Source organism: Choloepus didactylus, chromosome X, assembly GCF_015220235.1.
Source record: "Choloepus didactylus isolate mChoDid1 chromosome X, mChoDid1.pri, whole genome shotgun sequence".
Lineage (NCBI taxonomy): Eukaryota > Metazoa > Chordata > Mammalia > Pilosa > Megalonychidae > Choloepus > Choloepus didactylus.
In genome coordinates this window covers 189641342-189661875 of record NC_051334.1, presented here as the reverse complement: position 1 = coordinate 189661875, position 20534 = coordinate 189641342, and the positions used below count along the sequence as shown (strand labels likewise).

Below are 20534 nucleotides of genomic sequence, written 5' to 3'. Positions count from 1 at the left end.
TTCCTGCCTCTCCAGTTTGGATGCTTTCTCAAGTCTTTCAGAGCACTATGCACTTAACTAACCACCTAATCTGGACCAGGCACGGGGACTGATACTTTCACTTTGTGAGGAAGATCTTGGTATAGTTTGAGAGGACTATAAATAGAGAAAGTTCCTGGGTAGTTCAGGGGAAAGAAGGATATGGTGAAACTAATGGCTATTGCCAAAGGTCAAGAAGTATGCTGTAGAATCAAGTAATGGACCAGGGGTCAGAAATCCTGATTCCTAGTGTCAGCTTTTATTGGTGACTCGGGGTACATCATTAGGCAAGTTACTGTACTGTATTCTCTTGGGTCTCAGTTTTTCTCTATTCTTACCTTGAACCCAGAAGGCTGACAATAATAGGGAACTGTTCCTAGAACCCAGTTATCAGGGCCATAAAAGAAACAGGAAGCCCAGTTAGGAAAGAGACCTTCCCAACAATATTTATCCCTAGCAGTTAGAAAGGTTCCTGTTTTGAAAAGACCCTGAGAAGGAATCTATGGAATAATGGAAACAACTGAATTGAACAATTCTAACTCTAAACTGCCACTCTCTAGCTGGTAACCTTGGAAAATTAATTTTGAATCCAATTTCCTCAATTCATTTAATCATTTGATGCATTTTTACTGAGCATTAACCATGTGAATATGCTTTTACTGAGCCTCGACTTTCTTGAACATCAACAATGTGTACTATTTTTTTTGTGTTGGGATAGAGCAGAAAACAAAGTAAAGGAAAACTAGGATAGTAATCCTTCCCCTGACTAACTTACAGGGTTTTTGAGAGAATCAAATGTCAAAGTGTATACACCCACACTAGGGATGAACAATTAGGGGCTGATAAGAGCTTTGGGGTGTTTTGTGTTACGACAATTGTTTAAAATTGAGAGTGATGATGATTGTACAACTAACCAAAGATAATGCAAGATACTATTTATCTTGGACAGAATATATGCTATGTGAAATTAGGAACCCCCTACTTAATAAGTCAAGCCCTCAATCTTGAGGCCTGCTCTTGTGGAACTTATGGTTGTAAAAGGGAGGCAAAGCCTATTTATAATTATGCCTAACAGGCACCTCCAGAGAACCTCTTTTGTTGCTCAGATGTGGACTTTCTCTCTCTAAGCCCAAATCAACAAATAAATTCATTAACCCCCCCTCCACACACACACACACACACACACACACACACACACACACACACACACATGGGACATGACTCCAGGGGAGTGAATCTCCCTGGCGACATGGGACACAACTCCCAGGAATGAGCCTGGCCCTGGCACTGAGGGACTGAAAATGCTTTCTTACCAAAAAGGGGAAAAGGAAAGGTAACAAAATACGGTTACAGTGGCTATGAAATTTCAAATAGAGTCTAGATGCTATCCTGGAAGTTACTCTTATGCAAGCTCCAGCTAGATATCCCAAATGGCCACAGTATGCCAAGTCCTAACCAACAGTAGTCGCCAAATAGCTAGATCCCCGTCTAAGAGTCTATAAAAGTTTCACTCACTAAATTTTTCTCCCAGAAACTTAAATGCACAAGAGTGTTCCTATGCCAGACAAGTCCTAAAACGCAGAAGCAACAGCCTCTTCAAGAACAACAATCAGATGCAGCCCCCTTCCACATGCTGTCAACACCCCCTTTCAATATGAACAAGTTAGGGTGGTCACTGCCTAGACATCCCTGTAGATTGAGAAAGTGATTAAATGAGAGGAAGGATTACAACAGACAAGGTAGGATTCAACAAAGGATTATGAATACTGAATCTCTATATAATTTTCTTTTTCTTAGTTGCCAGGGTATTAGAATAGCTAGAAGGAAATAACTGAAATGCTGGAACTGTAACCCATAACATTCTTTGAAATCAGCTCTATAGCTACTCCTTAAATTGTACTTTGAAAGTTATCACCTTTCTGTATATATGTTATATTTTACAATAAGGAAATAACTGAATCTTTGGAACTGTAACCATAATTTCCCTTGAAATTACCTATATAACTACTTGTTAAATTGTACTTTCAAAGTTATCACTTTTCTGTATATATGACATATTTCAACAAGGAAATAACTGAAATTGTGGAACTGTAACCCACAACATTCTTTGAAATTTGCTCTCTAGGTACTTGTTAAATCGTATTTTGAACGTTATCTCTGTTTTTTATATGTTATATTTCACCATAAAAAATGTAAAAAACAACAACAACAAAAAAAAAAAACAACCACCAAAAAATGTATACACACAGAAGGAAAAAGGGAACTAGGCTTAAAGAGCCTAGAGATGTGCATTTGAATTTATTAGTTATGTGACCTTAGGTAAATCATATAACACCTCTAGTAATAGCTTTATTATATTTAAAATGAAAATAACTTCACAGGTATGTGGTATTAACATTAAATAATATATTAAAATTACCAGGTCTAGCACCTAATATCTAGAAGTATTCAAAGTTTGTTTTCTCCTTTTTAAAATAGTATTTTATGCACTGCAACTCATTATTCAAATGTAAATATTAACAACAAAATATTGGCACCCATATCAGCAAAAAGCCATAAGGAGAGCTTCAGCCAGGGAGGTACTGGAAGCCAGCAAGAGCAGAGATGTTTGGATCATTTAATGAACAGATCACTAGAAGTGATACAGATGCCTCATTGGGAGGTGAGGAGAAAGGAGGGAACTGTAGGGAAGGATTAACAAACTGACATCAATATGCTAAAGAGACAGAGATAAATAACAGATACTGTCAAGTGACAGCCCCACACTAGGCTTGATCCACCAGTATTCTGGATCCACCTCACATGGGTTATAGGAGGGAGGCGGTGGCAGCTCAACTGATTTTGTGTAAACCTCTTTATCAATACCCCACTGTGATAGCCTAATTTGTTTTCTGGGAGTTAGGTCCATGAATTAAACTAAAAACCATTTATTGGATTATTGGGAAGTGATAGAATGGAAAAGCCTCAGAGAGTCATAGACAAACTATAACGAGTTTCAGAGATTATCTTCTCCAGGTGGATTTTTAGATGCGAAAACTAAGGTTCCCAAACATAAATTTTGAACTCACCCCAAATTAAGAAGAGAGATAAATTTGGATCAAAAATTCCTAGAGGTAAGACCAATATGCTCTGCTGCCTTTCTTACTGAAATACTAACTTCCATGAGAATTCCCATTCCCTGCTGACTCTGTAATGATATGTTGGAAGCATTCTTCACTAATAACTTTCAAACTTTTAAGCTAAATATCATTCCAAAATGATTTTTAATGGATTCTCTATGATTTTTTATTGCTGATTACTGATAATTTTTTTCTCCCTATGTGGACTAAATTATTGCATGGGCAGCTGGAAGGTGGTTTAATCTGAAACTCAAATCAGAACTCTTTCTTCTTCAAAAACTGAACTGCAACAAGCTGACAATGCTATATCTCTGCTCATTCAAAGGTAGTTTAAGGGGGAAGGTCAGAATAATGGTATGCCAGTATCGTGAGGACTTTAAAAATCATCTAATTCTTTCCTTCATTTTACAGATGGGGCACCTAAGACAAGATAAAGAAAAAAGAATTGTCCAAAGTTAATTAAGTTGATGGTATGCTTAATGGAAAATGTTTATTAAGTTGAGAAATATGCAATAACCATGCCTACTGTGCTTCCTATTTGTAATTAGTGGTTGGATTAAATATGGCAATAATAGTCCATCATTAAAACATTAAAATGATGTTACTTATACATTATGTATAGGCTAAGTGGGTTTAGTTACTTTTCAAGTTTCAAAATGGACCAGTGGTGAATTCTCAGGATTGGAGTCAGATTTAGTCCTGTCTCAGTCACTGATTATGTGACCTATTTTCTTACATGTAAACTGGGGTAATAAAATCATACCTTAGAAAACTTTGGAAATAAAAAAATAAATAAAATATATGCAAAAGTTGCTTTGAAAATTGTAAAGCTCAAATATGCCTGAGGGTTGCTCATTCCTTTTTCCCTAGACTCCTAAAAAGGCAATGAGAAACCTTTGAAAGGCATGCACTTTTAGGCTAAGGGGCAAAGCTAAACTTACTGACCATCTAGAGATTAGTCCAGGATGTTGTCAGTAACAGCAATAGTTTAACCCCATTGAGGATCCAGGTATGTTTACATTAGGAGGAAGCAGGAGAGGCACAGACTAGGAGTTGCTCATACCACAATCCAAAGGCAGGAGAAATTTACTTAATTAAAAGGATGGCATTTTTCCTAACATTGCATTTCACATATCATGCCTCCATACGGCTCACAAACCTTCATGGATTACCAGTAAAATTCCAAAATTAATGGCCTTCTGCAATCTGTTCCCAATTTACTTTCTCATCTGCAAATTCTACTACTTCTCTCTCTGATAAGATCTCATAGACAAATCAGATTACTCACCATTTCCCAATACTCCTCATGTTTTCATTTTCCTAGCCCAGCCTTTCCCATAAGTGGAAAAGTCTAGCTAAAGCTTCAGCAGCTGGGATGTCAGTTATAGTCTAGGAAGAGAGTGAGAAACACCTGGAATTCAATAATAGACACTGTAATGTCTTTACACAAACTGCTAGAAAGAAAAAAACAACTGATTTCTGGCTAGAATATGCCCAATCCATCTAAAAAAGACAGCTGTCCTTTTCTTAATAGCTTCTATAGACTGGTAATGAAACTGGAGAAGTATTGCTTTGAGACACACCCACTCAACATGCGCCCCACCTGTTCACACTAACTTGATTTGCCAAGTTAAAGTAAAATAAAAACCGAGCCCCTCATGACTTCTTAGTAAGCGAAAGCCACTGCTTCACAGAAATGCACAGGAAGATTTGACTACAACATGTTTTGAATGATAAACTAAGAAGGTTATATATCTTAGAGATATAATGTCCTTAGAGATATAATGTCCTTCTATGACTATCAGCAGAAATGCCTCAGTTTAAAAAGGACCGTGTTCCAGAAGTTTGCAAACAATTAAGGGTACATTATTCCCTTGAAACAATGTCATAAAGGGTAGCTACATTTCCAGGCAAAACTATGCAAGTCTTTCTCATAATTTATCCAAATGATTGTAACCACAGTGCCAATGCACAAGCACTATTTCAGCAACATTTCTGGTTAAGTGGTCCTTAATAGGCTAGCCTGAGAATCATTTATAACACTGTTGACTTGGAGAAAATAATTTTGGCACAAAATAAGAGAAAATTACAGGAATTTTGTCTTTCCCCACTATTACTTGCTTTCCAACCCACAGCCACAGTCATGGTCACAGAAGTGATCACTGCTGACCACCAGCTCTCGGTCACTCAATCAGTCCTGGTGGCTGGTATATACATGCAATGGAGAGACCTGGATGTCCTCACTTTAACTAAGTGGTCAAATTTAGCATGAGTAATAGTGAGACAACCTTGTTTCCTGAAATGATGCAATAAGAAATCACAGCCTTACCCACAAAATATTCTTGATCCTGGCCTCAAATGCCCAGCCCTGCTTTTGCCATATGTGCTACGTTTCCCACTTCAAAAGGGAAAAAGTGGTATCAAATGATATTTCTTATTCTTCCAGGTCCTAAAAGAAAATTACTCAGGTCAGCCAGCCATGTGGCTGAGATACTCCTAAGAATTCAGAGGTTGAGGGATAACTGCACATAAGTGAATATGCAGGTAGACAAAAGAAATGGGGCATGTGCCTATTTCTTACTTAAAAGTAGCCAAATTTGTGAAAACCAATATATTTTAGTGGTTAATAGCATGGACTCTTAAGCCAGTCTATCTGGGTTTCAGTCCTGGCTCTGCCATATTCTTGTTATGTGAGCCTTGGAAAGTTCCTTGACCTCTCTGTACTTTGTATTTTATCTGTAAAATGGGGGATTATAGCAGCACCTTGCTAACAAGCCTGTTATAAGGATTATGTGAATTAACATACATAAAGCACTTAGATAGTGCTTGGTATATAGTAAGAGCTATTTAAATATAAGCTTTAAATTAACAAGATGAAATGACAGCTATAAATAAGGGTAGAGTCTTGAACTGAGTTTCAAAAATACCTAAGTAGACAGCAAAGGAGTGTTTCCAATTTGAAGCAATGTCTGGAAAACCGTATCATATGGGGAGAACAGATGACGGAAATTAGAGTTAGCCTGTAGAAAAGAAAGTGTGGAGTATCTCCTACAAGAGCTGTTATGTGGAAGAGTAAGCACATATTACATGTGGTAGGCTTTAGGAAAAAGTGGGCTTGAGCTCAATATAGGAAACACTTTCCAACTCCTAGAGCTAAGACCTGTGGTAGTAATGCAGTTTATCACTGGTGGGATTCAAGGTGGCCAATAAATCATCAGGAAAAATGCAGAGGGATTCTTGCCTGGGTAGGCATTTAGGATTGACTGCCTCTCAGGTACCACATGTGGTTCTGAGAATCTAAGATTTGATGATACAATGTTAAGAGTTATTAATACATTGGTTCACCTGTTTTACTTTCCTGGCTGCTAACACAAATACCATGCAATGGGTTGGATTAAACAACAGGAATTTATTGGCTCACAGTTTTGAGGCTAGGAATAGTCCAAAATCAAGGGGACATTAAGATAATGCTTTCTCACAGAAGAGTGGTGTTGGGTGCCAGCCATCCTTGCTCCTTGGCTTTTCTGTACATGACAATGCACATGGCAGCCTCCCCGGCTTCTCCTTTTTCTTCTAGGTTCCATTGACTTTCTGCTTCTGGCAGCTCCCTGTGGCTTTCTCTCTTTCTGTGGCTTTCCCTCTAACACCTTCAGTAACAGGATTAAGAACCATCCTGATACAACTGGGCCACATCTTAACTGAAGAAATGTCATCAAAAGGTCCTATTTACAAGTAGTTCACACTCACAGAAATGGATTATGTTTAAGAACATGGTTTTCTGGGGTACATAGCTCCAAGCCACCACACCATACTGCATGTATAAGGAAGGTACTGGATTTTTCATACATACTTCAAATCACAGTATATACACATGTGACCATAGGCACTGGTTTATTCTGATATTAAAAGGACTGAGCAAACACATTTCAAGATGAACACAGAAACTTACAAGGATTGACATATTTGGAACAGTGGCACTAAGTCAGGCTAGGGATGTGACAAGGAAACCAATATGCCACCCTACCCCCCAATCATCTCCTCCTCAGTTCACAGCATCTGTTATCAGTATGAACACTACCACAATACACTCTTGATCCAGAAAAAGTGTTGATACAGTGCCACCAGCTTCCAAAATCCAGGTCACCACTCTACTCTGAAATGTGTAACTCTGAGGCCTTGTGCCCAAAAGCTGCTATTTGCCCTTCAGATATAGTCTCTACTCTTCATCACCCTTCTCTCTTTCTTAGAAGTATGACCTGCAAGAACTACATCAACAGGCCTCCCATGGCTGAAAATCAGATGGAGTAAGAAGAGTAAAAACTGGGCATTTAATCCTCTGGATCACTCCCTGTGTAATCTCCTCAGGATGGCTGTTTCCTTCACTGAAGTTTTCTGCATCTCCCAAGGAAACCTGTTCTACATGACATGTCTGTTGCTGCTGCCCTTAGGTTCCTCTATCCTTGTGGTTCCCCTACACCTAGCCTATACCTTTATAATTAGTCTCTTTGCTAACCACCCTCCTCAGATAATCTTAATTGCAATGCCCCATCTGTTTTCTTTGGGACCCTGACTGATAGAGGTCTCAAGTTTCAGGCAATTGCAGTCAGACTTGAACAGAGGATCCATTTTGCACTTACTTGCTACTATGGTTATTTTATTTGGTTGATCCATTATGAAGTTTCTTATATTCAACAACTTTGACTCAGAAAAAATGGCAATTTCATAATGGTTCAACATAACACTGTTCTCATACATAGTTCTCATTTACTGACGGTCAAAACACTGAACCAGAAAGTGGGGGTACAAGAAATATCTTCCTTACATGAAGCTGAAATGGTTCCCTGTAGCTTTTCCTCAAGAATACAGGACTGGGAATCATAGGACCAATGTTCTAGACCTAGTTCCACTATTAATTTTCTGTATGGTCTTGGGTAAGTCAACTTCCCTTTCTGGGCCTTAGTTTCTTCACAAAACAAGGAATCATATTATTGCTTTCTATGGATTTTTCTACTCCTGCTGTTCTAAAATTCCAGAATTTCATCCCCCTAACTATACTGTTAATTCCTTGAAAACAGGGATTGTGTTCCAAAAGTATTGTCCAAAGATTCCTTACATCAGAGTCATCTGGGGTATTTGATAAAGTGCAGATTATTAGGCCCTATCCTCAGAGCTACTAAATCACAATCTCCAGGTATGGAACCTGCTTCCTTGCTTATACATACAGAACTTTGAGAACTATTGCATTTGCACATTTTTTATACAAAGCACCAGCTAACAAAAAGTTGTTGACTGTTGAAGCTTCTGAGAAGCTAACTCAGGTGACTTAATTGAATAAATCATCTGAGGTGGATAAAATAATACAGAAAATGGATTTTTTCTCCACATGAAAATATCATCAAAGAGGTATGAACACTAACAAAAAAAAAAAAAGAAAGAAAGAAACAACAGCTCTGTGAACTATCGGAAATATCTGTATATACCATATATTTTTAAGTTGTGTGGGTTCCTCTATTTCTGCCAAATACAAATAGAGTGCCAACCCTAAAATTCAGAGCCAAGCTTATGGTAGTATCATTTATTATTTGCTTTAGACTTGGAAGAAAGTAAACAACAACAAAATGTGTCTAAATTCAAGAAACATGTAGTTGTTACTCCCCTGTATAAAAACCAAACATTCACTCTATTTTTTCACACAAGATCTCTTGGCCTCTCCTATAATATAATTAATAAAAGGATTAGTTATGTGGTTTTCTCAGCATCAAGAGATGAGAAATTTGAAACCAACAGGCATAATGTAAACAGGGAAAGTGACAACTAATAATGAGGATGAAGACAGAAAAAGAAAAGAGCAGAGAATGAAAATAATGAATTTTCTTTATAATGATTATGTCACCAAGAAAATGGACAATTCTGTTTAAAATACTTATTTGGGAATATAAGAAAATATGCAATGCATATTTAGAAAACTTTATTCTCAGAGTTAAAATTAAAAAGACTTTAACACTTAAAGAGATAAGATTCATTTGTTTAGAACCTTCACCTCATTTAGAACATCTATCATGGCCCAATGAAATCAGATACATGAGGAGCTAATAGAGCAGAATTGATTTCGTTTTCCAGACTGAGGGAAAGAGCAAAAAATGGCCTCATGTGCCAAGATTCCAAGGCCATATAAATAATTTTGTAGCCCTTGGCTCTGGACATTACTGTGAAAATGATGAGAGAAGATGGAAAGACTCAGAAATACACCCAGACACATGGAAGTCAAACTCACATCTATGTGTAAATTAAACCACATGTTCTTCAACAACAAATGGATCAAAGAAGAAATCACAAGGGCAATTAGGAAATATTTTCAGGCAAAATAAAATGAAAACGTGACATACCAAAACTTATGGGATGCAGCAAAGACCATGCTGAGAAGGGGAATTATACCTCTAAATGCTTACATTAAAAAAGAAGAAAGATCTCAAATCAGATATCTAACCTCACAACTGGAGGATTTAGAAAAAGAAAACTAAACCTAAAGTAAACAAAGATTAGAGTGAAGATAAATGAAATGGAGAATAAAAATACAGTATAGAGAGGAGGAACCTAAGATGGCGACTAGGTGAGACAGAGAAAAAAACACCTCCGTGGAAAACACTAGATAAAAAACCAGAAAGGATGCAGAATACCACTTCCAGAGTAGCACCAGCCAGACAAGTTCTGCTAAAGCCACAGGGAACGTGTGTTTGGTGAAACCAGGAGTCTGCATTCTGAAACAAGTGAGTGAGTAGGTTGAATCCCTCAGCCATGCTGCAGTGTGGGGAAACGGTGGGTTGGAGTTTTTTTTTTAAAAAAAAAAAGAAGCCTGGGAACAGCTGCAGATAAGACGGGAGTGGTCTGGACTAATGCCTCGGTGTCTGGGGTGGAGGATACCCCTTCCCACACCCACTGCTGATTGTCTCGGGTCCAGGGAAACAAAGGGGAGACGCATGACTTGTAGCCGTCTCCCCAGCAGGCAGGGCTACTCCTGCCCGGGGCCAAACACACAGCACAGAGCCAAGCCAAGAAACCCAACCTGACATCCATCTTCTCAGCGGGTGGGGCTACTCCTGCCCAGGCCGAACACACAGCACAGAGCCGAGCTGAGAAACCCAGCCTCGCAGCCGTCTCCCCAGCGGGCGGGGCTACTCCTGCCCAGGCCGAACACACAGCACAGAGCCGAGCTGAGAAATCCAGCCTCGCAGCCGTCTCCCCAGCAGGCGGGGCTACTCCTGCCCGGGGCCGAGCACGCAGCGCAGAGCCGAGCCAAGAAACCCAGCCTCGCAGCCACCTCCCCAGCAGGTGGGGCTGCTTCTGCCCGGGGCCGAGCACGCAGCGCAGAGCCAAGCCGAGAGACCCAGCCTCGCCAGCCGTCTCCCCAGCGGGCAGGGCTGCTCCTGCCCAGGCCGAACACACAGCACAGAGCCCAGCCGAGAAACCCAGCCTCACAGCCGTCTCCCCAGCGGGCAGGGCTACTCCTGCCCGGGGCCAAGCACACAGCCAGAGCTGAGCCGAGAAACCCAGCCTCCCAGCCATCACCCCAGCAGGCGGGGCTGCTCCTGCCCGGCTGAACACACAGCACAGACCCGAGACAAGAAACCCAGCCTGACAGGGAGTCTTTCCCGCAGCACTGCTCACATGACACAATATCAGCCACGGACAGTGGCCTTGAATACACCCACGGCTGATCGTCCCGGAGCTGGGAGAGCGGAGCTGTGCAGAAATGGGGAAGTTAATGCATTCCATTCAGCCATCTTTGAAGCGGGCTGGGAACAACCCTACACAGCCCGGCGGTCCAGGGCTTCCCTGGAGGCTGGCGCTCACTTGTGACATGGCACGGCCCTCCCCTCCTCAGCAGAGGTCCTGGAAAAGCACAGCAGGGAGGGGGGAACTCCTCGGAAATCCCAGGGAACCTACGCCAATACCAAGGACTTTTGTGTCAGCAACAGAGAACAGCCTTAAATCTCCGGGAACATCTGGGAGGTTTGATTATTAAACCTGCCCTTCCTCCCTAACCGCTCAGGCACACACCCCTCATTGAGGGCAGACAGCACTGACAACACACCCAAATTAAGTGTACCAATTGGACCTCAAAAGAATCAGATCCCCACACACCACAAAGTTGGGAAGAACTGACTTAAGGGGAATAAGTGACTCACGGACGCCATCTGCTGGTTAGTTAGAGAAAGTGTATGTCACCAAGCTGCAATTCTAACAAATTAAAGATCAAGTAAAGCAAATGCCAAGAGGCCAAAAACAACAGAAAATCTTAAAGCATATGTTAAAACCAGACAACATGGAGAACCCGAACCCAAACACTCAAATCAAAAGATCCGAAGACACACAGTTCCTGGCAGAATTAATCAAAGAACTACAGACAGGCAAAGAGAGCATGGCACAGGATATAAAAGACTTGAAGAAGAGCATGGCACAGAATATAAAAGACATAAAAAAGACCCTAGAAGAGCATAAAGAAGATATTGCAAGAGTAAATAAAAAAAAAGAAGATCTTATGGAAATTAAAGAAACTGTAGGCCAAATTAAAAAGACTCTGGATACTCATAATACAAGATTATAGGAAGTTGAACAACAACTCAGCCTCCTCAAGGACCACAGAACAGAAATGAAAGAACAAAAGAAAGAATGGGGAAAAAATTGAAAAAATCGAAATGGATCTCAGGGATACGATAGATAAAATAAAACATCTAAATTTAAGACTCATTGGTGTCCCAGAAGGGGAAGAGAAGGGTAAAGGTCTAGAAGGAGTATTCAAAGAAATTGTTGGGGAAAACTTCCCAACCTTCTACACAATATAAATACACAAAGCATAAATGCCCAGCGAACTCCAAATAGAATAAATTCAAACAAACCCACTCCAAGACATATTCTGATCAGACTGTCAAATACTGAAGAGAAGGAGCAAGTTCTGAAAGCAGCAGGAGAAAAGAAATTCACCACATACAAAGGAAACAACATAATACTAAGTAATGACTACTCAGCAGCCACCATGGAGGCGAGAAGGCAGTGGCATGACATATTTAAAATTCTGAGAGAGAAAAATTTCCAACCAAGAATACTTTATCCAGCAAAACTCTCCTTCAAATTTGAGGGAGAGCTTAAATTTTTCACAGACAAACAAATGCCGAGAGAGTTTGCTAATAAAAGACCTGCCCTACTTCAGATACTAAAGCGAGCCCTACCAACAGAGAAACAAAGAAATGAGAGAGAGAGATAGAGACTTTTAACAGACATGTATCGAATATTACATCCCAGGTCACTGGGACACACGTTCTTCACTAGCGATCACGGCTCTTTCTCCAGAATGGACTGTATGCGGGGACATAAAAAACAAGCCTCAATAAAATAAAAAATAAAAAAATGAATTTGTTCAAAGCACATTCTCTGACCACAGTGGAATACAAATAGAAGTCAATAACCATCGGAGACTTGGAGAATTCACAAACACCTGAAGGATAAAAATGAGGGGGAGATGAAAACATTCCCAGATAATCAAAAGCTGAGGGACTTCATCACCAGTAGATCAGTCCTAAGCAGGCTGAAAGGAAGGGACACTAAACAATTGACTGAAACCACATGAAGAAATAAAGATTTCCAGTAAAGATCACATGGTAAATATAAAGACCAATACTACTGTATTGTTGATTTATAACTCCACTATTTACTTCCTACAGTATCTAAAATACATAAACTGTAATGATAAATAGATGGTTTTGGACTCAATGTAAAATATGTAATTCTTGACAAGAACTACATAAAGGTGGGGGAATGGAGGAGTATAGGAACACAGTTTATGTGTCCTATTGAAGTTAAGTTGGTATCAAAGAAAAACAAGATTGTTATAGATTTAAGAGGTTAAATTTAAGCCCCGTGGTAAACACAAAGAAAGTATCAGAGAATACGACCAAAGAGATGAAAAGTAGAGTAGGGGTTCCAAGAAGTGGGGGAAGGGACAATGGGGAGTTAAGAAATGAGAGTAGGGGTTTTGGTTTGGGGTGAAGGGAAACTTCTAGAAATGGATGGTCGGAAGGTGATAGTATTGCAACTTTCTAAATGTGATTAATCCCACTAATGGAATGCTAGGGAGGGGTGGAATAGGAAGATTTAGGCTATATATATCTTTCCACAATTGAAAAAAAAAAAAAACCAGTCTAAATAGATGAAAATTAAATGCCAGGGATGATCCTGGATGGGATCTGAGGTCGGAGGAGAGGAGGCTCAAAGGGACACAGATGGGACACAAGAAAAAAAAAAGGAAATATAGAATGTAAGCTTTATATCAATGTTGAATTTCTTGAACTTCTTAGCTGCGTTTAATGAGATTGCATAAAATAAAGTTCTTGTCCATGGGAAAGGTATATGTGAATTATATTGTTTGTTCAAAGATATGTGTAGCTTGCTCTCATATGTTCAGAGGACAGAGCAATAGATGATGGGTGTTAGGGAGGGAGGGAAAGAAAGAGACAGTGGTGTGACAGGATCTTAAAGGTGATGGATCGGGATATCAGGGGAGGGGGGTCGGGGTATGATGGAGTTCTATGTATGGGGTTTGTACTGTTTTTACAACTGTTCCTGTAAGATTGAACTTATTTCAAAATAAAATTTATTATAAAAAAATACAGTATAGAGACTCAATGAAATTAAAACTTGGTTCTTCAAAAAGATCAATAAAATCAACAACCTTTTAGCTAGACTGACAAAGAAAAAAAGAGGACGTAAATAACTAAAATCAGACATGAAGCATGGGAGAATTGTGGGAAGATGGCAGAGTAGGAAGCTTTATAAATCAGTCGCTCTGTAACCAAGAAATTAGGATTTAGGGGATGCTTATGATTACTGGAATCATTATATAGATATTCCTTATTTACTTTCTGGTATATTAGACAGAGGGAAATACCCAAAATCTCTGAACTGTAATCCAGCTGCCTTGATCTCTGATAATGATTGTAGAGCATTTATCTTGTGCCCTTATGGTTGTAAAAATCTTGTGTCTGACCCTCACTTTTACTCATTTCATCTGGTTTTTCAACTTTAGAGTCTTATGATCACTAAAGACAGCCCCTAATGTTTATTAATGAAGGGCCTTGAGTCAGCCCAGAACTAACCCACCCCAATTCCAAGGCTTTCTTGATAAAGAAGGTGGATCTAACCAAAATGGGCCCATCTGCCATATGCTGTACCTTAGACCTTAACCATAAGTGTTCTATACCTCATTATAATACTGAAAATCACACCCATCATCATATTAAGGCCACCATTTTCTTATATCCATTCTGTGACCAAGCATGTAGTCAATCTGCACATGCTCAATAATTAAATCACCTATAATTACATCATCTGGGCCCATTGCATTCATTATCCTAAAACCTGCCCATCTTTTGATACTATACAACTATCAGAATTACTGCAGTTCAAGAGACAGATTTTTAGGTCAATAGGCCATCTGATCTCCTGCTTCATGCCTAACCATAAACTCTTTCTCTCCTTGAAACCCCAGTGTCATGGGTTGGCTGTTATGCACATTGGGTAGAGAACCTCCCACCTCTGTCAGGCATCACCTCTACCAGAATAAATATTAAACAGGCACGAACAGTCTGAGTCAACTATTTTGAAACTCCAGGGTCCAGTAAAATACTGCGAATCATCCAGGGAAGAGCAGGAGGAAGAGGCTGATAAATTGTGGTAAATACCAGTGAATTTTTTCTCCACACAACAGTTACTACTACCCATTCCCCACTCAGATGGCAGGCAGCAGTGCGGTTCGACTGCTGGCATAGCTTGCTGGTGCCAGAAAGAGGCAAAATTCCTAGTTCCCCAGGATCCTGGGGAGGCATAGTCCAATAACTGATCACTGTTTTCAGTAGATACTTCAGATCACTGGGGGTCCAACTCTGAGGACAGCCATTGTTCAAACCCAGCCTGGACAGAGAAAGTGGAAGACACTTAAATTCTGTGGGTTTCCTCGGAGCTGCAGAGGACAGTTGAAGGGCTGCATTTGCTGGGAAGTTGCCAAAAGTCAAGAAAGTGCAACTTTGGGAAGCCATGAAAGAAATTCCTGGCATCCTTCCTGGCACCTCCATCATCGCCTCCCCAGAGCAGTTTGGACCCAGCTGGCATTCCCTTGGTGGGTCCCTGGCTTTACTCCAACTAGGAAAGACTGACTTGGGAAACTTCTCTCCTGCAGGCTCTTCCTTCTCAGACTTTGCCCTCCAGGCAAAAGCAGCTTCAGACAGTGAAAGATGCCTAAGAAACAACTGAGGCAGGCAGACTGAGGCAAAAGCTTTCCTGCTTTAATTCCTGTGATAGAACACCAGGAGAGAAAGAAAATCTGTTTCCTGGGAAGTAGAGGAGGTCTTTAAGCTGTAAACAGAGGAAATCCCAAGCCCACTAGCAAGCACAAGCCCAAGACAAGACACAGAACCAGAAAAGACAGGGAAACCTGGCACTTTGCATTCACCTTGGACAGACCTTCCTGATAAAATGGTTGAATTCTGAAGGAGAGTACCAGTCAACATAAAACCAATTTGCAAAGAAGGTGAAAGGAGCTTTTTCCTTAAGTTTTCTTGGTTTTGTTAGCTCCTGACACTCAAGAAAATATCTGTTATATCACCAACCAGTTGCAAACTCAAGAAACAGACATCTCAGAGAATAAATTCCAGAGTTAACATTTTAAAATATTAAAATGTACAGGGTGCAACAAAAGATTATAAGACAAAAAAAAAAAAAAAAAAAAGAAACAGGAAATGATGGCAAATCCAAAGGAAGAGAATAAAAATCCAGAAAACATCAACAAAGGAGACCAGACAGTGGACATATAAGACAAAAACTTAAAAAAAAAAGATCTTCAATATGTTCAAGAAGATGAAGGAAAATAAAGATAAAGAACTGAAGTATAACTGAAAAACAATGCATGAACAATATGAGAATCTCAATAGAGATATAGAAATTTTAAAAAGTAACCAAACAGAAATACTGGAGTTGAAGACCACAATAAATGAAGTGAAAAATTCTCAGGAGGGTTTCAACAACAGATTGGATCTGGCAGAAGAAAGAATCAGTGAACGGAATGACAAGAAAATTGAAATGAGTTGGGCTGAGGAACAGAAAGAAAAAATAATTATTAAAGCAAGAATAGCTTAAGGGACTTCTGGGATACCATCAAGCATACCAATATATGAATTATGAGAGTCCTGAAAGGACAAGAAAGAGAGAAAGGGACAGAAGGAATATTCAAATAAATGACAGAGAACTTACCAAAATAAGCAAAAGATGAGAATGTGCACACTCAAGAATCCCAGTGAACCCCTAACAGCAAAATCTCAAAGAGAATCATGCCCAGACATATGGAAATCAAACTGTCTAATGCCAAGGAAAAGGAGAGAGTTCTGAAAGCTACAGGAAAAAAAAGCGGTGTGTTATATACAAGGGAGTCTCAATTAGATTGTCAATTTCTCATTAGAAACCATTGAGGAAAGAAGGCAGTCAGTTGAAATATTTTAAATGCTGAGAGAAAACAATCACCAACCACAAATTTTGCATCCAGTGAGACTTTCTTTCAAAAATGAAGGAGAGATTAAACATTCCCAGATAAATAAAAGCTCAGTAAGTTCATTACTACTACTTCTACCCTATAAGTAATGTTAAAGGGGGTTCTGTAGACTGAAAGGAGAGGACACTAGACAGTGGTTCAAAGCAGCAAAAAGAAATAAAGAACTCTGATAAAGCTAATCATATGGGCAATTATAAATGCCAGTACTACTATATTGTATTGTTTGGTGTGTAACTCCACTTCTTATTTCCTACAGGTAATAAAATGCACATGCAAATCAGAGAAAGCCAAAGGAAGAAACCATAGTAGCCAGAGAGGTGAGAGATTGCAATTTGATGGAGGACTGCCATTACCAGAATGCTACCAATGCCGGGAGAAAGCACGGCCTTGCCAACATCTAGGGTTTGGACTTCTAGTTTCCAAAACCTATCACTAAAGTTTTTTCCATTTTAAATATCTCCTAAAAATACATATTTGGGTAAAATGTCTAGGGAAGATGGCAGAGTACGGAGTTACAGGACACACTCCTCCTCCAAAATCAGCTAGTGGTCAGGCAGAAACTGTCTGAAACAACTGTGTTGGGGATCCAGAGGCCAGGGGAGCACTGTCCAGCATCCAGGGAAGAGCAGAACAAAGAAACTGAGAAACTCCCCCCCTCAAAAAAAGAAAAAAAAAACAAACAAACCTGTGAGTAACTTGCTCCACAGCAGGGGCTGGCAAGCTACCTTGGGTCTGGTACCTGGCTGGCTGTTTTGGACAGAGAAGGATGTGGCAGCCCTCCTCCCCAAGAATGGGGTTTGAGGGGGTATGGCTGAGTACTGACCACTGCTTTTGATTGGCAAATTTAGATCGCTGGGTCCCAGCTCTGGCTGTGGTTTTAGCCCAACCCAGACAGGAACCACAGTGGTCATGACTTCACCCCTGCCAACGACAGGGGTAGAACTGAATGAAGTTTAAGGACACACTGCCTACTTAGGGCTGCAGTGAACAGTTTGTGAAAGAGCGCCATCTGCTGAGAAAGCTGGGAAAGTGCAGCCTTGGGAATTGGACAAAAAGGTGTTTTGGCATCCTTTCTGACCTTCCCCTCAGGGCCCTTTGGGACTTGTCTGCACACATTCTGTGTGTCTATGGCCCTGTTCTGGCATGGGAATACTGACTTGGGGAAGTCCTGTCTGGGGTGACCTTCCTCCAAAAAGTTTCCCTCCAGGCAAAAGCAGCTAGAGACAATGAAAAAAGAGTTTAAAAACAAGGTAAAAAAATATATAAAATTATAGAGGCAAAACAAAAAGAAACAGAACTGATCAAGATTCCCAGAGAAGGAACAAAGGAAAGGAAGCGTTCCCTTGAGAATAAAACAATTGCACAAACAGAGCAATCTTAAAAATTGTACTGCATACTGAGGGTAAGAAAGAAATGTAGAACTGTTGAATAAATCTGATCAATTAATTACAGGCAACTCTAAAAGTCTAGAATAAGTTTAAACAAGTGTCAAAGAAGAGCCTTAACACAAACCCAATCAACAATAAAACACTACACAAGGGACAGAAACTGACCTTCAGAGTAAACTCATCAAGATAATCAGATGCATAGATTCCAGCAAAAAAATTACAGCAATACTAAGAAACTGGAAGATAAGGCCCAGTCAAAGAAACAAATAAAAAAGATGGAGGTAACACAGAATTTGGAACAACTTATCAAAAATGTTCCAAAAAATCTCCTAAATCAAATTCAAGAAGATGAAAGAAAACATGGCTAAATACATGAGGCAAATGCTGCCAAAACTGAAGGGAGAAGCAAACATCTCTATAATAATAGCTGGAGACTTCAATACACAATTTTGTCAATAGATAGAACATCTAGACAGAGGATCAATAAGGAAACAAACTTGAATAATATGATACATGAAATAGACCTAACAGATACATACAGAACGTTGCACCCCAATATCAGGATATACATTCTTTTCAAGTGCTCATGAATCATTCTCCAGGATAGACCACATGGTGGGTCACAAAACAAGACTCAATAACTTAAAAAAGATTGAAATTACCAAAAGCACTTTCTCTGACCATAATGGAACGAAGCTGGAAATCAATAACAGGCAAAGAACTGGAAAATTCACAAATTCATGGAGGTTAAACAACACACTCTTAAATAATCAGTGGGTCAAAAAAGAGATTGCAAGAGAAATCAGTAAATATATCGAGACAAATGAAAAGGAAAACCCAACATATCAAAACTTATGGGATGTCTATATTAAAAAAGAAGAAGAAAAATCAAAGACCTAACTACAAACATGGAAGAACTAGAAAAAGAACACCAAACTAATCCCAACACACTAGCAGAAGGAAAGAAATAACAAAGATTAGAGCAGAATGAATGAAATTGAAAAGAAAAAAAAAACAATAGAGAGGATAAATAGAACCAAAAGTTGGTTCATTGAGAAGATGAATAAAATTGACAAACCCTTAGCGGGGCTGACAAAGAAAAATAAAATAAGAATTGAGAGGGAGACTATTACTATTGACCCCACAAAAATAAAAAGGATCATAAGAGGATAGTATGAACAACTGTAGGCCAATAAATTAGACAACTTAGCTGAAATGCACAAATTCCTAGAAGCATGCAAACAAACTCCACCGACCCTAGAAGAAACAGAAGCCCAAACAGACAAACTACAAGTAAAGAGATTGAAGCATTCATCAAAAACCTCCCCACAAAGAAAAGCCCAGGACCAGATGGCTTCACAGGGGAATTCTACCTATCATTCCAAGAAGAATTGACACCAATCCTGCTCAAACTCTTCCAAAAAATTGAAGAGGAAGGAACACTACCTAACTCATCCTATGAAGCCAACATCACCTAAATACCAAAGCCTGATAAAGATACTACTAGAAAAGAAAATTACAGACCAATTTCTCTAATGAATATAGATGAAAAAATCTTAAACGAAATACTTGCAAATCTAATCCAAGAGCACATTAAAAGAATTATACACCATAATCAAGTTGGCTTTATCCTAGGTATGCAAGAGTGGTTCAACACAGAAAATCAATTAATGTAATACACCACATTAACAAATCAAATGGGGAAAACCAAATAATCATCTCGACTGATGCAAAAAAGGCATTTGAAAAAAATCTGGCATCCTTTCTTGATAAAAACACTTTGAAAAATAGGAATAGAAGAAGACTTGCCTAACATGATAAAGAGCATATATGAAAAACCATGGGCAACATCATACTCAATGGTGAGAGACTGAAAGCTTTTCTTCTAAAATCTGGAACAGACAAGGATATCTGCTCTCACCACTGTTATTCAACATTGTGCTGGAAATTCTAGTTAGGGAAATTAAGCAAGGAAAAGAAATAAAACACATTCAAATTGGAAAGGAAGAAATAAAACTTCCACTATTTGCAGACAACCTGATCCTATATAGAGAAAGTCTCTAAAAATCTATAACAAAGCTACTAGAGCTGATAAATGCATTCAACAAAGTGGCAGGATACAAGCTCAACATGCAAAAATCAGTAGTGTTTCTATGCATGAGTAATGAGCACTCTGAGGAGGAAAGCAAGAAAAAACACATTTACAATAGCAGCTAAAGGAATTAAATATCTAGGAATAAATTTAACCATGGATGCAAAGGACCTGTACAAAGAAAACTACAAAACATTGCTAAAATAAATCAAAGAAGTCCTATAAATGGAAGGACATTCCATGTTCATGGACTGGAAGAGTAAATATCATTAAGATTACAATTCAATCCAAGTTGATTTATAGATTCAATATAATCCCAATCA

General features: G+C 39.3%; 1 protein-coding gene across 2 annotated transcripts in view; it reads right to left on the bottom strand.

Annotated features, from left to right (window-relative positions):
• GABRA3 (gamma-aminobutyric acid type A receptor subunit alpha3) overlaps positions 1 to 20534 on the bottom strand; it is a 406943-nt gene that overhangs the window by 209122 nt on the left and 177287 nt on the right. The gene's annotated exons all lie outside the window — the stretch shown is intronic.